This window comes from Peromyscus maniculatus, chromosome 18, assembly GCF_049852395.1.
Source record: "Peromyscus maniculatus bairdii isolate BWxNUB_F1_BW_parent chromosome 18, HU_Pman_BW_mat_3.1, whole genome shotgun sequence".
Lineage (NCBI taxonomy): Eukaryota > Metazoa > Chordata > Mammalia > Rodentia > Cricetidae > Peromyscus > Peromyscus maniculatus.
In genome coordinates, this window is record NC_134869.1 from 6,665,125 (window position 1) to 6,682,157 (window position 17,033).

The 17,033-nt window shown below is 39.5% G+C and overlaps 1 protein-coding gene across 2 annotated transcripts in view; it reads right to left on the reverse strand.

Moving 5' to 3' along the window:
* Positions 1-17,033, reverse strand: part of LOC143269256 (disks large homolog 5-like) — a 340,382-nt gene extending 323,349 nt beyond the window's left edge. The window contains exons 1-3 of one of the 2 annotated variants that reach the window (XR_013045671.1): positions 16,859-17,033; positions 16,579-16,618; positions 3,583-3,765 (exon numbers count right to left, since the gene is read on the reverse strand). The gene's annotated coding sequence lies outside the window, so the exon portion shown is untranslated. The remainder of the gene's footprint in view (positions 1-3,582; positions 3,766-16,578; positions 16,619-16,858) is intronic. The other variant, XR_013045672.1, reaches the window with a different exon arrangement.

The window sequence follows — 17,033 nt, forward strand, 5'->3', positions numbered from 1 at the left end:
TGTTGACATTCAGAATATGCTATATCAAAACATGGGGCTTGACATAGGAAGTTCTTTGAGTGGATGAATGAATGTGAGGAAGGACTCATATCTTCCCCTGAAACTGCTCATACAACCTAGAAAGGACTTCCTGACAATTTCCTGAAGCAGGTCAGAAGCACCACATGTCTCTCCATGGAGGAAAGGTGCAGCCTCATATCTGAAGACTGATGAAGGCACACAGAGAGGACATGATCCAAAAGCCCTCACTGTTTGCCATTCATCTGCTTGACTCCTATTGCTTTCATTTTGACACACGTTTCATTACATTCCACTTTCCATCAACTCTAGAATAAACTCTCAGGTCTACTACATGCTCTAAGAGGCACAGTGCTGGACCTGAGCAATGGTGAATGCCCATGGCTCAATGTCATGCTGCATGGGTGAAATGACTGGGCCCACCAGGAGTTGAGTATCAGGAAAGGCCTCCAAGGTGAGAAGGGTACGGGTATTGGGAAACATGGGAGATACATAAAGGCATCATTTTGTGGTATGGAAGGAACTCTGGTGAACATGAAGGCTGTAGGCCACTCCAAGGATCAGGACCATAATAAAATCTACAGTAAGGGCCCATAATTTTGGGGCCATGGGCACCTCTGTCCCTACACGTTGGAGAATTTGGGGACAGAAGCCTAATATGAGACCAGATGAGTGTTTGGAAGACTCCCTTTCTTTGGTAGCCTTGTTCAGGTCTCTAGCTGCCTGCAGGGTCCGTAATCCTCTTGAGATGATCACCACAGCAGGACTGATGCCCGTTCACCATCTCCATGTTCTCCATGGGTCATTCTGACCTGCGCCTGGGATGGTACCCCACACTAAACTAAGGAGTGTTCTAGGGCTGCTGAGTGTCACTTGGGACAGTTTTTGGCAGGAGTTTGTGAAGCTTGTGGTGACTGCCATTTGAATGAGGCATGGGGACTCTTGGGGATGGATTAATCCTGTTTTCTTGCTCTTCCTGTTGAGACTTTAGACACAAGTGAGATGTTGGTGTCAAAGGCTTTGTTCTTGTCTTTCACACTTGGAAGCCTGACTAGGGGTGGCATAGACCAGAGAATGAGACCTGTTCAAAGACAGTGCTTTGCTCACTCAATTGCTGGGCATCAATACTATGTGCTTTTATATTTAATTAATTTGATAATGATTAAGTGAAGTCAAAATGTTGCTATTAATGTACATTTCCTTTGTAAATTAGAATATTTACTTAATATTATGTGAAAATATGCACATTTAAAGATTACTTCTTAAGCACAGGATATTCTATGTAATGAACATTCTGGATGAAAGCAATCTTGAAAAAAATTATCACATGTCTAAGCAATTTTTGGGTTGTTTTAACCTTAGGAAGACTTGTGCTGTGAAACTTTGCACTAGGTAAGTGAATATGCTTTTCTTTTGGTAATCTCTGTTTTGTTGTGGAATCCCTAACAAGGAACTAAGATGGGTAGAAACAAATGATAAGACTCTCCTCTTTTTAAAAAAAGTACTCTCCTCTCAAAAACATCTTCTATTAGCCATACCATAATGTGTTTTATTATGCCTTCTCAGTATATCTTGGAGGTTTGTTAATTTGAAAGTAAGAAGCCTCCATAATCTCATAGGGATTGGCACTATTAGGGGGTGTGGTTTTGTTGGAGAGACTGTGGTGGCCTTGTTGGAGGATTATGTTACAGTGGGGGAGGGTTGAGATCTCTTATGCTCATGCCATGTCTAGTGTCTCAGAGCACTTTTTGCTGCATGTGGATCAAGATGTAGCTTCATCTCCACATTTTTCTCCTTCTCCAGCACCATGTCTGCCTGCATGCCTCATTGTCCTGCCATGATCATAATGAACTAAACCTCTGAAACTGTAAGCCACCTGATTAAATGTTTTCCTTTGTAATTGTTGCTATGGTCATGGTGTCCCTTCACAGCAATAAAACCCTAACTAAGACAGTAGGTATCCAACATAATGACAGAGAACAATGGACTCAGGAAAGAATTCTACTTCTGGACGACCCTTTGAGCATGGACTTTGGTATAAACCAGCTCTGATGCAGAACACCTTGTAAGGGTTTGTACATTGAGGTGTATTTGTTACAAATGCTTTTAGACCTGTATCATCTTTATAGACACCACTGTAGAGCAAGCCAAGGACAACCATTTCACCATGCTAAGTAGAAATCTGGGACAGCCATGTGTCAGGCAGTGGGTAAGAGCTGATCTGTTGTTCTACACTGAGTAGCAGTGTGCAGTCAGAAATACCTTTCCCTTGTTCTGCCTTTTTTCCTCCTATTACTTGAGACATGACCTTTCACCCATTGAACTAGAACTTTCCCAACACATGCAGTCAGCCCACCCAAGCCATCTCCTTCCCATGCTACTCACCCTAGTTACCTCTGTGTCTTCAAATCCTAGTGTCATAAAAGTTTCCTAAGTCTACACAGAAACATAAACTAGTCCATGCAGGAATTAACAACTCAACTTCTAGGCAACTAGAAGATGTTTTAGATAGAGACAGTGGTGGCCACTATCATCACGGAGAATGATACCTCATGACTTATATATATTGAAGACTGCATTATTCAGGGGAGAAAAATTTAAAATATAAGTATTGAAATGATATATAGTTATAGAAAAAAGTGTTGAAGGAAGTTTTTATATTCATTTCTAGATACTGAGAGCAAAGATTGTTTCTCATGTTTCTGTTTTTTGAAAGTTACATTTTACATATTTTCTGGTAAGACAAAACAGTGTCTCTGTTGTGAATTAAAAAGTTATGCCTTTCAAACAAACATAACAGGTACTCAGAGTTGAAGGTAGAAAAGAGCTAACACAGCAAGGTGGCCACTTGGAAAGTTCTGCTGCCTCCTTGGCTGGTATCTGGGAGTTGAGATTTCAGTTTATCTTTATATTTATATACACATGTATATGCAATTAGATATGGTTATACATATTATGTATACCATATAGATACTTATAAAAATATGCACATAACTATACCCATAGTTCTGCATACAACATGCATACCATACATATGCGTACCAATACCACAAGGATTGTTTGTGTCTTTTAATTTTTTGTTATACCAAATTATTGTACATCTAATTAATTTAATGAATATTTCTATGTGTCCTAATATGGGTGTGTGTGGGTGTGCATGTAGACAAATACATGTTTCTAAATGTACGAATGTGGGCACATATATATGAGTATAGTGTGTGAAAAAGCATGTGTGTATTGTGGCACAACAATGATGGTGCCCTGATCCTTTATAATGGGCTAGTGGCACTATTACTTTTGGGTGGGGCATGCTTGATCATGCTGCATTCTGTGCATGGAATTTCCATGCTTCTAGAATACTGATGTTGTCTAAGATGTTGATAACAATGTGTAGATGTTTCAGGATCTTTCTTAGATGAATATCTACAATCTATGTCACATGTTAAGCACTTCAGATAACATTTGACACCAAGCATATGTAAGTTTTCAGTTTCTCCTTCCTCTTCTACTGAACTTTCAGATTATAATAAATCATCACCATCAAGTAAAACTAAAAACACTTACTGGCTATCCAGAACTTAGTGAAGACCAGGAAATTGTGGGTTCCCAGGATACAATGATGTCAACTGGAAGACTTTCAGGTGGGGCGTTCCTACTGCAACTGTTACCACAGGCATCCAGGCTGAGACAGCAAAGAGGCATCTCTGCTGGGCAACCATGTAAGTTCTCTTCTTCCGGATTCTGCTGCTGCAGACAGGAAAAAGCATATCAAGCTCTGTGATTAGATAGCTGGTTTTATTGAGGCCACCCTCCCTAAATCCTGTTTGGCTTTGATGATAGCATAATGCTTACAGTAACTGCATCTAGAGATAACAGGAAGAAATTCCCAAGAGTTTTTCTTTTATAACTGAGATTTTATTGATTGAGGACCAGTAGAAAAATATGTTAGTTCAGTTTTGTTTTCTTCCTTTTTGCATGCCACAATTCTTAAGTGTAGGTTTCCATCCTCATAAGATAGAGGAATGGAACAATGTGATACCTTGACTAACTCTTCAGATCTCTAAGACGCCTCCTTCCCACTACCCTTAAATGTCATATTAGGGCAAGAAAAAAGCATCCATGGTAAAAACTAAATACATAAATAAATAAATAAAAAGGAAATCCAACACTAAGGAGACTGAGTTAGAAGTATTGCAGGAAACCTGAGACCAGCCTTGAGAGATAAACTGTCAGGGAAGGAGAGGGCATGAAGGCAAAGGACAATGGGAGATTGGGAAGGGTTTTCCCAAAGTGAGATATGTCCATTGTTTTCTACTACTAATCTCCACTAGCATTTGATAGAAAGGGTGACAACAGCTGAGGCAGAGTCAGCACCTGTCCCAGGACTCCACTTTCCAAAATGGGACAGGATGAACTGCTGTTACACTGCTATCCAGTGAGTGACAGCCTCAGAAGTCATCAACTACCATGATGAGAGGAGGTAGGGACAGCCTCCTGGCTTTCTGCTTTCTGGTCAATACCACTTCAAGTTGTATTTAATGTTGGTGAAGGGACAGCCTGGAGGGCAAATTTCAAACAGCTCTGTTCCCCAAGGCCCAGGTACTGCAGATGGCACAATACCAGCCTCATGATAAGAGAATCTTGAAGATAAACTGAGCCTCAGAAATGATAGACCAGTATTTGAACTGTGTACATATGGCCTGAGTCTGCCCCATCCCCACTGACCTTCCTCTTCTCAGCAGTGAACTTCTGTAGTAGGAGAGGATGATTGGATAGAAAGCTGTCCCCAGCAATGATGATAGCTGTAGCCTTCCGGCACCTTCCCTAATTACCACTCCAAAAATATCTACATAGCTTGACCACCTTTGTGCTCCCCTGAGCAGAGTGAGGCCTGGCCTCTGTGACTTTCCATAAGGAATCATTGTCATGGTTACATGTGTGCCCTTAACAGGTTGGCAGTTTACTCTGTTAAAGTGGCCTGTGATTCACAACAATAATAATGTGAGTAGGAATCAATTTATGGTAAATCAGTGCAGACATTCTTTGTGGAAAGACCTGATCGCACATGAGTGAGTGGACAAGACAAGGAGCTTTCCTTAAAGGGATCACTAAGGCACACGGTTCATTGTTCCAGGGGTTTTCAAGGTAGAAGACAAATGACATTTTGAGAAATGTTTCCATAGCAAGGACCAAAGAAGCACCCTCATAGTGCATGCCATGAATGACCTACAGGAGGGGACACCATGCCCACCCTGCATAAGAGGCCCCATAGAGATCTGCACAACCCTCATGTGCCTATCAATGGATGACCATCCTCTGTTGTTATATTAACTGCCTGTGATATGCCTTCATGGGAGCAGATCACAGAAGGAAGGAAAGGCAGCAAGTACCTTGTTGGGACTCTAGTTTGTTATCTCTACTCAGAAGCAACAATTTCCCACATGAGCTCATGGTGCCTCTTTACCATGACCACAGTCACCAATTCAACTGCAAGGACTTTCCCAAGCACCACAACGCCTCCCTACTTCACCTTTCTGTTTGTGTAATATGTAGTTTATTTCATCGGAGTCTCTGCTGTGTGTGTTGATGTCTATGCCCACTTCCCTTGGAAAGAGCCAATGTTCCTCAGAATAGACTTGAGATATAAGAGAAGGGCTGTAATTACAGTCCTCTATCAATATCCACGTTAATTTTTTTCAGAAAGGCTGAGCATAATCCAAGGCTAATTACAAATTACAAAGTAGCTTCAGGCAAACCTGGACTCAAAAGTATCCACTGCTTCAATCCTAAAGAGAAATGGGTACTAGAGAGTTCCAGAATATCAATGTAAGCAGGTTTAATTCTAACACAAAAACTGCCTGGATACCACCATACCCTGAAAATAGCCCAGGCCAACATGGTCCCTGAAAAAGCCCATGCTTAGTACCTAAAGTGAAAGTAGACCAGGATTAACTATTAAACCAAGATGTCAAGCAAAAGTATTCCAAGGCCTGAGGATGAACCTGATGAAGACCAGGAATAAAGCCTAAATTAACAATGGCTTTCCCTTATCGAGAAAGGCCAGAGACCAACCCTAAGAATAAAATTTCCAAACCCTGACCTAAAAGAGGCCTGCACCAAAACCTGAAGATGAATAAGCTCTGACCCAGAGGAAAAACAGAGGTATCCCTGGGCTAGTCCATTAAATGGAAGAGCCAAGGCCAAAGGAGAAGGAAAAGTAACACAATGAAATGCAACAAAAAGAAAAGAAAAGAATGGCCATGCCTAACCTTGACCCTGAAGGAGGCTGGCCCCAACCAAAAGGCAAATGAGTACTACCCTATCCCTCAGAAGAAAAAGATCTGGTTCCAAGAAAGAAAAGGAGAATATCCATGCCTCAAATTTACCTGGATTAAGCCAGGACCCTCACCAAGATGAGAAGTTGGCCTCAGCATAACCCTGAAAACTGGGCCAAATGAAGAAAGGTCGTGGGCCCAGACCAATCCCTCAAATGAGAGGCCAGGACAAAGCAAGAAAAGGGAACACAGGGGCCTAACACTTACCCTGACAAAAGCCTGAGATAAAACAAGGAGAGAAGAATACCTGGGACATTCTCTTAAATGAAAGAGGCCAAGAAAAAAAAACTGTCTGTCTATAATCCTTACCCTGATGAAGTATGGGCCTAAGCAAGAAGAGATGCAGGACACTTCATAACCTTAAGGCTGAAAAAGACCAGGCCAAAACCAAGAAAATTAGTGGGCCTAATTCCAGTCCTCGCTATGAATATATCTGGGGCCTAATAAAGAAGAGAAGTGGGACTGGGCCATCCCCTTAAAGAAAGAACACCCAGAGAAAACCAGGAAAACATCTATGCCCAGGTCTAATCCTTATTCTGAAAACACCAAGCACCAAATGAAGGAGGTCTGGGGTAAATATTGACTGGGAAGAATTCAGAGCTCATACAAAGCTGATAGAACAAACTAGGCAAAATCAAATGTTACAAGCCAACCACAGACCTTGATGAAGAGAAACCACAAACACTAAATTCAAGAGAGCTCCTGCCAACTCAATGAGAGATATGTGGCCAGATTTAATGTTGACCCTAGGAAGTCCAGTTTGAAGAGATAATTTAAATGGAGCCTGTCCCAACCACAATGAACTCTTCCTAGACCAAACACTGATCAAGTAGCCAAGGACCAAGACATGTGTGAGAGAAGTCCAGGCAATCCAAGAAGAGAAACATGCCTGACCATAAACTGCTATCAGTGGAGACCTGCAGCCTACTGTGCAAGAATTAAACGCAGAAGCCCTGAACTTTACGATGTGTGGGCAGAATATTTTCTTCTTCATCCAACACTCTAATCAAAAGGGATCCAGAAATACCATGTTCTCAGTGGAGCCAATGGTTCCCTTACAGATGAAAGCAAATGGACATCATTAACATATTTGGTAGTTAGAGGGAACTCTGATCCCAGACCCTGATATTTTATAGTCAATCAAGGCCTCAAAAGAGACACACAGAAAAATGTTTGTTGAAAATCTTAGCCACTCAAACTTCATATACAGATATAACTTGATATCCTGAGTACCAACTGTGTGGAACACATACATTTCATTTACAAGACATACCATCCTCAATACATGCACACCAGGATGTGCTACTCACCATATGATCCAAGCTCTCATCTGGGTAACCAATGAATATGGACATAGCATAATACAAATGGTGTTATACTACACGCTGTTGTAGCCTGATAAAATTCCAAATCTTGATTCCAAATGATATTTTTAGAAACAAAGAAGTCTCAAAAGTAACACCCCTTCATGATAAAGGTCTTGGAGAGATCAGGAATACAAGGAACATACCTAAAACTAATAAAGGCAGTTTACAACAAGCCCACAGCCAAAATATAATTAAATGAAGAGAAACTCTAAGCAATGCCACTAAAATCAAGAACAAGACAAGGCTGTCCACTCTCCCCATATCTATTCAATATGTACTCAAAGTCCTAGCTAGAGCAAAAAGACAACAAAAGGAGAGCAAGGGGATACAAATTGGAAAGGAAGAAGTCAAGCTTTTTCTATTTCCAGATGATATGATAGTCTACATAAGTGACCCCAAAACTGTAACACGGAATGCCTACAGCTAATAAACCCCTTCAGTAATGCAGCAGGATACAAGATTAACTCAAAAAAAAAAAAAACAGTAGCTCTCCTATATACAAGTGATAAATGGGCTGAAAAGAAATCAGAAAGACATCACCTTTACAATAGCCACAAATAATATAAAACACCTTGGGGTAACTCTAACTAAGCAAGTGAAAGATCTGTATGATAAGAATTTTAAGTATCTGTAGAAAGAAAATGAAGAAGATATCACAAAATGGACAAATCTCCCATGCTCATGGATAGGTAATATTAACATAGTAAAATGGCAATCTTACCAAAAGCATTCTGCAGATTCAATGCGTTCCCCAACAAAATCACAACACAATTCTTCACAGACCTGGAAAGAACAATACTCAACTTCATATAGAAAAAAAATGACCCAGAATAGCTTAAACAATCCTGTGCAATAAAGCAACCACTGGAGGCAACACCATCCCTGACCTCAAGTTTTGCTATAGAGCTACAGTAATAAAAACAACTTAGTATTGGCATAAAACTGACATGTGGACCAATCAATTGAATTGAAGATCCTGACATTAATCTGCATACCTATGAACACCTGATTTTTGACAAAGAAGCCAAACCTACACAATGGAAAAAAGAAATCGTGCTGGCATAACTGGATGTCAACATGCAGAAGGCTGCAAATAGATCCATATCTGTCACCATGCACAAAACTTAAGTCCAAGTGCATCAAAGACCTCAACATAAATCCAGTTACATTGAACCTGATAGAAGAGAAAGTAGAAGTAGTCTTGAATGCACTGGCACAGGAGACCACTTCCTAAATCTAACACCAGTAGCATAGACACTGAGAGCAACAATTAATAAATGGGACCTTCTGAAACTGAGATGTTTCTGTAAGGCAAAGGACACAGTAAATAAGACAAAATGAGAGCCTACAGAATGGGAAAAGATCTTCACCAACCCCATATCTGACAGAGGGATGATCTAAAAAATATGTAAAGAACTCAGGAAACTAGATATCAAAATACTGAACAATCAAATTAAAAATGGGGTGCAGATCTAAACAGAATTCTCAACAGAAGAATCTCAAATGACCAAAAGACAGTTAAGGAAATGTTCACCATCCTTAGCCATCAGGAAAATACAAATCAAAATGACCCTGAGATATCATCTTATACCTGTCAGAATGGCTAAGCTAAAAACACTGATAAAAGCTTATGCTGGACAGAATGCAGAGCAAGGGCAACACTCTTCGACTGTTGGTGGGAATGCAAACTTGTACAGCCACTTTGGAAATCAGTATGGAGGTTTCTCAGAAAATTGGGAATCAATCTACCTCAAGAACCAGCTATACCACTCTTGGGCATATACCCAAGGAATGCTCAGTCATACTACAAGGATACATGCTCAACTACGTTCATAGCAGCGTTATTTGTAATAGCAAGAACCTGGAAACAACCTAGAAGACCCTCAACTGAAGAGAAAATGTGGTACATATATACAATGGAATAATATGCAGCAGTAACAGACAATGACATCATGAAGTTTTCAGGCAAATGGATAGAACTAGAAAATGTTATCCTGAGTGAGGTAACCCAGACTCAGAAGGACAAACATGATATGTACTCACTCATAAGTGGATACTAGATGTAAAGCAAAGGATAACCAGACTACAACCCACAGCTCCAGAGAAGCTAGGTAACAAGGTAGACCCTAAGAGGGACACATGGATCACCCTGGGAGGGGAAATAGATGAGATCTCCATGAGTAAACTGGGGAGGAGGGGGGTGATTGAGGGTAGGGGGTTGGGGATGAGAAAATAAGGGAACAGGATGGTCGATCTGGAACAGGGACATAGTGGAAGAGCAATGAGATACCATAATAGAGGGAGAAATCATAGGGATAGGGTGTAACTGGGTGCTAGGGAAGTTCCCAGGACTCCATCAGGGTGACCTAGGCTTAGATGACTAGCAATAGTGGAGAGAGTGTCTGAACCATCTTAGTCCAGTAATCAGATTTGTGAATACCCTGTTATCCTAGAGCCTTCATCCAGTAACTGATGGAAGCAGATCCAGAGATCCACAGGCAAAAACTAGGCCAAACTCTGGGAGTCCGGTCAAAGAGAGAGAAGAGGATTCTATGACCAAGGAGGCATCAAGATCATGATGGGGAAACCTACAGAGACAACCAAATCAAACTAGAGGGAACTCATGAACTTTAGACCAACAGCTATGGAGCCTCTGTGGGACTGGACTAGGCCCTCTGCATAATCAAGACAGTTGTTTAGTTTGATCTGCGTAAGGAGCCCTCTGGCAGTAGTATCAGAATCCATCCCTGGAGCATGGATGGGTTTTTGGAGCTCACTACCTATGGTGGTACACCTTGCACAGCCTTCATGCAGAGGGAGGGTCTTGGACCGGCCTCTACTAATGGACCAGTCTCTGCTGACTCCCCATGAGAGGCCTTACCTTGTTGGAGGAGAGAGTACGGGGTGGGTTGAAGGGGAAAATGCTGGAAAAGCAGGAGGAGGGAAGAGAGGGGTATCTGTGCTTGTTATATAAAATGAAAACAATTCTTAATGAAAAAAAGAGAGAAAAATATATGTATGAGAGAAGCAGTACATTATGGCCAATTCACTGGGCATGATGGAGCTGTGTTTACAGAAGAGATGAAAATTAAATGGTTGCTTCATCAGGGACTTCAGGACTGGTGTGTGGCTCTCCAGCCTTTGCAGAGCCCAATGGAAGTAAGTGATCTTGTGGAAACAATTAACAGTTTAAGGAAAGGGTGAAATGTTGTATAACAATTTTCCTTATTATGACATGATATTCTTTTCTGATATATTTGGGATTATAATCACATTATTTTCTCTTCTCATTCATCCTTCTAAACCTTCCCTATAGTCTTCCTTGCTCTCTTTCTAATTTATGACCTGCCTTTTCATTAATTGCTGTTATAAGCTTATACATATGTGTGTGTATGCATGTAGATATATATTCCTAAATGTAAATAAATCATTCTGTATAGCTAGAATATATGTTTTCAAGACTTATCATTTGATATTGAGTATCCAACTGGTGTGCTCTTCCCTGGGTAGGGCTATTTCCTTAAGTCTCAGAAAGTTCTATGAAGGTTCATAATACCCAGCAATTAAACTATGGCTGGGAAAGCTGAAACTTACAGGATTAACAAGGTCCTTCCACTCCCAAGGTTAAATAGGTGGTAACTAAGGAGAACTGAAGAAATGAGACCCTCTGTCTCATTCAGCTGCAAACAAGTTATGCAGACACATTCAGAATTCTACTCTTCATGAGTCACCCATTCTAATGTGAGACATTGTGATGCCACACATTACAGATATTCATATTTTTATAATTAATTCCATACCTATTCTCCTGTATTAATCTCAATAAACTCATTAATTTGAGGGAATAGGAATTACACAGTCTTCCCTGGGAGGCAGACAGATAAAGGGGAACTGATAAGTAATACAAAAAGCCAACTTCTGGCTTCCTTTTTATTTTCCGTACTGAGACAAAGGCTTATTAAGCTTTGTCTTCCACCAGCAGACTGCCTCTTCCAGCTGTCTGGTTCAGGACAGATAGGTATGTTCACAGTCAGTCCCGAACATGGTCACCTGAAGCTGCAGGTGATCACAGCTCTTGTGAGTGAGCAGTGGCTTATGTCATGTCCAAAAGACACTCAGGGCCCATTTCCACGAAGTTTCCTATGGCTAACAGAAGTGGTTAATCTACAGGTTCCATTTAGCAATGAGCATTCATGGTCACTTCAACATTCTAATGTTATGAGGCTGTGCATTCACTGATGCCTACTATCGAAAGAAGGACCTCTGACCAAGACTGAGAGCTGAAGAGATCTAGATGTAGAAACAGAAATATTTACAAAGCAGTTGCTATTACACAAAGTAACAATAGTAGCATCATCTTAAGGGTTATGACCTGTCAAGCCAGTGACTTTTGACCAGGTACACAGTACTAGGTATTAATTCCTTCCTATAGTGCAAGCCTCACAAGATCAGAAGGAAGTTAATTAAACAGTGACTCCCATGTCACTATTGCACCAGTGATTTTCTCATATTCTGTAGGCCACCACTTCAATTATATTTGCTTATGCTGAAATAAAAAGTCATAATTTCATAAGATCCTATTTGTGGATTTTTGGTCTCATTTACTATTGGATGAGAGTCCTACTCAGAAATCCCTTAACTGTTCTTGGAAGTGGGAGTATTTTCTCTACTGTGACCTTTGACAATTTCAGGGTATCAGGTCTTATTTTGACTTCTATGATACATTTAGTGCAGAGCTTGTGTATGGTAGAAGATAAAGAGCAGAGTTTCATTTTCTGCATGCTGAAAACAATTTTTCATAATGACCATATCTGAGACAGTATCTCAAATGACAACATATATGTGAGATACAAATATGTGTGCAAAGTTATACTAGGTACTCACAAGTGCATTCTGCTTACCAAGTGGACCACTTTGAGGGAACCAGCCATGCAGTAATATGAGGTCAAGCTCTGACCACTCAGAGTAAGAAAAGCATGGCAATCACTTGCATTAAAATAAATTTGCAGCAGGACTTACAGCCTGGCTCAAACACTACAGATTTTGTGGTCATTTTCTTGGGTCCCCAAACCCATTCTCACACTAGTAAAATAAAATAACGTAAACACAGAAGAAGACAAATGATCCTTTGGTGATGAATAATATTTAGATTGCCCCATAATTCCAGCTTTAAGTGTCTTTTTAATGATTACAATTTTCACCAAATCTAATTGTTTAATGCTGCACAGGAAGTGTAAAAAGAGCATATATGCTATGTTTATTGTAAAATAAACATCCTGAGTACTGTGGATGCTATAATGATGGCTATGAATGAAAATTTAACATAGACATACCAGCTGTGTCACTCCTGGGTGTGCCTACTTCTAAAAGTGAACTCACTATTCTGATCATGTATATGTGTGTATGTGAGTTTTTGTGTAATTTTTATCATTGTGCTACCTACAACACAGATGATTTATGGAATGAACTTAGATGACCACCAATACACTAATGGATAAAGAAAGCATGAAATACATAAATAATCCAAGATAATTCAATAAAGAAAAACTATAGAAAAAATTAATTATATAATTCTCGAGAAAATTGCTGCAACTATGTATCATCAAACTTAAGAAATAGACAATTCTCCAAAATACAAATATCCCATATCTTCTCTCATAAATGGAATCTAGAAAAAATATCAAAGTAGAAGCAAAATTTTTGAGGAAGCATGAGGGCACATATTTTAGATGGAGGGAGTATAACAGGGTAGTGAGGGGATGTATGTGAGCAAATTAGTGACTTTGTATAATTAATATGTACAGAATAACAAGATTAGCCGGGCGGTGGTGGCGCACGCCTTTAATCCCAGCACTCGGGAGGCAGAGCCAGGCGGATCTCTGTGAGTTCGAGGCCAGCCTGGGCTACCAAGTGAGCTCCAGGAAAGGCGCAAAGCTACACAGAGAAACCCTGTCTCGAAAAACCAAAAAAAAAAAAAAAAAAAAAAAAGAATAACAAGATTAATTTCAAAAGTAACAAAACAGAAAAAGAATTACTTATATGCATAAGGGCTTATAGATTTTAATAAAACGAAACATAATGACTACATTTTTACTATCTTCTAAACTTCTCTTAAAATGTTTGAATGATGGGGCTAGAGTTGGCCTCATAGAAAAACACACACTGTACTCTTTCAAAGAACCTGAGTTCAGTTTCCATCACCCATCGCAGTGATTCATAATCAAACACCAATATCTCTAGTTCCAGGAAATCTGGAGCCTCTCCTTATCTCTGTGGGAACTGCTCTCCTGTGCACATACCTCCCCCTATAAACACATATGTGGAATTTTAAAAGCATTCTCTCCAAATTTCCCTATTGAGTTTTCTGGAACCAGAGAGGCAGAGAGGGTTGCATGGATGCTGTACATGATGTCAGTTCATTCTCACACTCTCAGTTGTAAGAATAAAAGAGTGTAATTAATAAATTATAAGTATTATAAGGTCATTCTGGAACCCAGAATCCTAAAAGATTTACAGTAGTATATAAAATAATTGGACCACATAAGAAATCTGAGTTGTATAAAGTTGATGCAAATAAATCTGCATAAAATTTAAACATTATAAGGGCTTTCTTAGCATTTCATTAGTTTTAGTCACTGAAAGTTACAGTGTGCCTAAATTCCATTACCACATTGTCATACGTCATGTATATTTAATTAAGAAGGATTACAAAAGCTTTGAAGTCCACCATAACAAAAGACAGAAATTTTGGCATGAATAATCTATAAACTACAAACTATTATTTGGTCTGGCTGACACAACACATAATGGATGAGCTCCAGAGGTCTGGCAGCTTCTGACATAAGTCACCAAGGAAGGAGCTCTGAGTCTAGTAGCCCATGGGCCTCCAGTGCCTAAAAAAAAGCTATTAATTTTTTTAAAAGATTTCTAAATAACAAGCTACGTGAGGGGATAAATAGAATAAAAACCCAAAAGCAGACACAGAAAGACATGAACGTGTGAAGTTAAAACTATCAAGATAGAAGACTCAAACTAACCATGTAATTGCATTAAACATAAAGGTCTAGATGAGAGAGAAATTGCCAGACTAGATAAACAACCACAAAAGATTTCACTCTATGATGAATAGAAAACAAATGTATGGGCAGAGTATCAGAGTAAGGAGGCAGGAAAAGGCAGAGTTCTTTAAAATGTCCTAGTACCCATGTTACTACCAAAGTAAACTGCTGAACAATAAGTTTTACTAGGGAAAGTATCTATTATGAATAACACAAATATTATAATACACATGTGTGTGGTGAAAAGGGGTCAATTTTCCAGGCAGACAGAACACTCCATTTGAAAAGTATTTAACTACGAATCCCCCAACCTGGATGAGAAAGTGAATGGAAACTGACAAATCCACAATTAAAGTTGGAGATGGGAGTCGACAGAACAAAAGGAGGGAAAGTCCAACAGCTTCACTTGCAAATGTTTGTTGTATAACGAGATGTTGGTCAGGTTCAAGGCCCCTGGCTTCAGAACACCATCAATGTTAGACCCGCATGAGACACAGCAGCTCCTAATGCCACTAAGATGATGGAGAGATGATGGAGAGTTGGAAAAGATGGGGGTCAGGGGGGTGAAGTGCTTTACTTTTTCTTCTTTTAATTATTGTTTATTTTGTCTCATTTATATTCCCCTTTTCTTTCCTTTGTGGGGGGACTCTAAAAGAGTGAGAGGCAGATATGGAGGGACTGGGAGATGGGTAGGATTGGGGTACATGGTATGAAATTCCCAAAGAATCAATAAAAAAAGAAAAAAGCATAGGTTAAAAAAAATAAAATTTCACTTTCTACCATTTGTTAACATGAACTAAACAATAAGAATTCAAATGAATGAGGTTTTTGACTTTTAAAAAATATGAACATATGGAGTAATTCAGGGCAATTTTGACATAGGAACAAAAGTTCCTATCTAAAAAGGGTTAAAGATGATGCATTTAGAACAGAAAATTCCATTTTACTCTTGATATATCCACAGGATAAGATTGGGTAATAAGAAAAAATTAAAATTATAATTAAGTTCTTGTACTATAAAAAGAGAAAATAAGAAAGAAGCAGGCAAGGAGAACATGAACACTGCTGTCAATCAATTTCACCTAACAGACATTTACAGAACACCTCCTCAAACGACAGCTTAAGACAACATTTCCAGAACACACAAGTTACTTTTCAACACACTCCGTGTTACAAGATACTAAACAGGTTTAAATAAACATAAAAGACCAGATATAAAGTGATGTGTGCAATGTGACTACAGGGAAATTAAAATATAAGTTAATAGCAGAATAGTATCTTAATAATCCCCAATAAATGAAAATTAAACATTTCATTCTTAAAATAATCAATAGATTAAAAGAGAAAGTCATAGTAAGAGTAAAAGTATCGAAGTGGAAATAAAAGATAACAAAATTTATGGAATAAAGCTAAACCATAATTAGAAAAAAACTAAAACATTAAATGATTTTATATGAATGTGAATACATTTGGATTTTGTGATCTCACTCTGTAGCATAGCCCCAGTGTAGAGCTCTGTGTGGAGCCCAGTCTGTTCTCCAACTAATGGAATCCTGTTTCCCAAGGGCTTTGATTATAGGTATGAAATACTTAACATCTGACTTAAGTAATTTATAATCTGTGACATAAATTTTATATAAATACTAAAAAGAAAGTAAGAAGCCCCTAATCAATTTTTAAAATTCAATAAATTGAAAATAAATATGACAAGAAGTAAGAGAAAGATACCTATCTACATAACACTGATAAATCTCTAGGCACACTAGCGACGAAAAATGAAAGAATACTAAAGTTACTCACATAAGGAATGAGAAAAGGGATATCGCAGATCCCACAGGCACTAAGATGCAGTAAAGAAATACAGAAAAGGTTAATCCTATAGCAATTTGGATGAAAGCCTATAATCATTCTTTCAGAACTGCATCCTGCCATCCTGGATCTTCACAGCAGGCATCGCGGCCTCAGGAGAACTGGGCTGTGAGGAGTCTCCAGGCTCTGAGAAGACTGCCCCAGCCCTCACTAGACCTGGCCTAAGAGGAGACTGCTGCCAAGAAGGCCTTTGCCTTCACCTCAGCCTCACCAGAACCGGGGCTGTGAGAGACTCTGAGGAGATGGTGGTCTCCCACCCGTGTGGTCCACCCCTCAGAGACCCTGAGCCTGGCCACCCTGGCCTGGGACAGCCTTCACCAGAATGAACTCCACAGACCTCCTCCACAACGGTTCAGCAGCTCCTCAGCAGTTCCTTTACCTCCTCA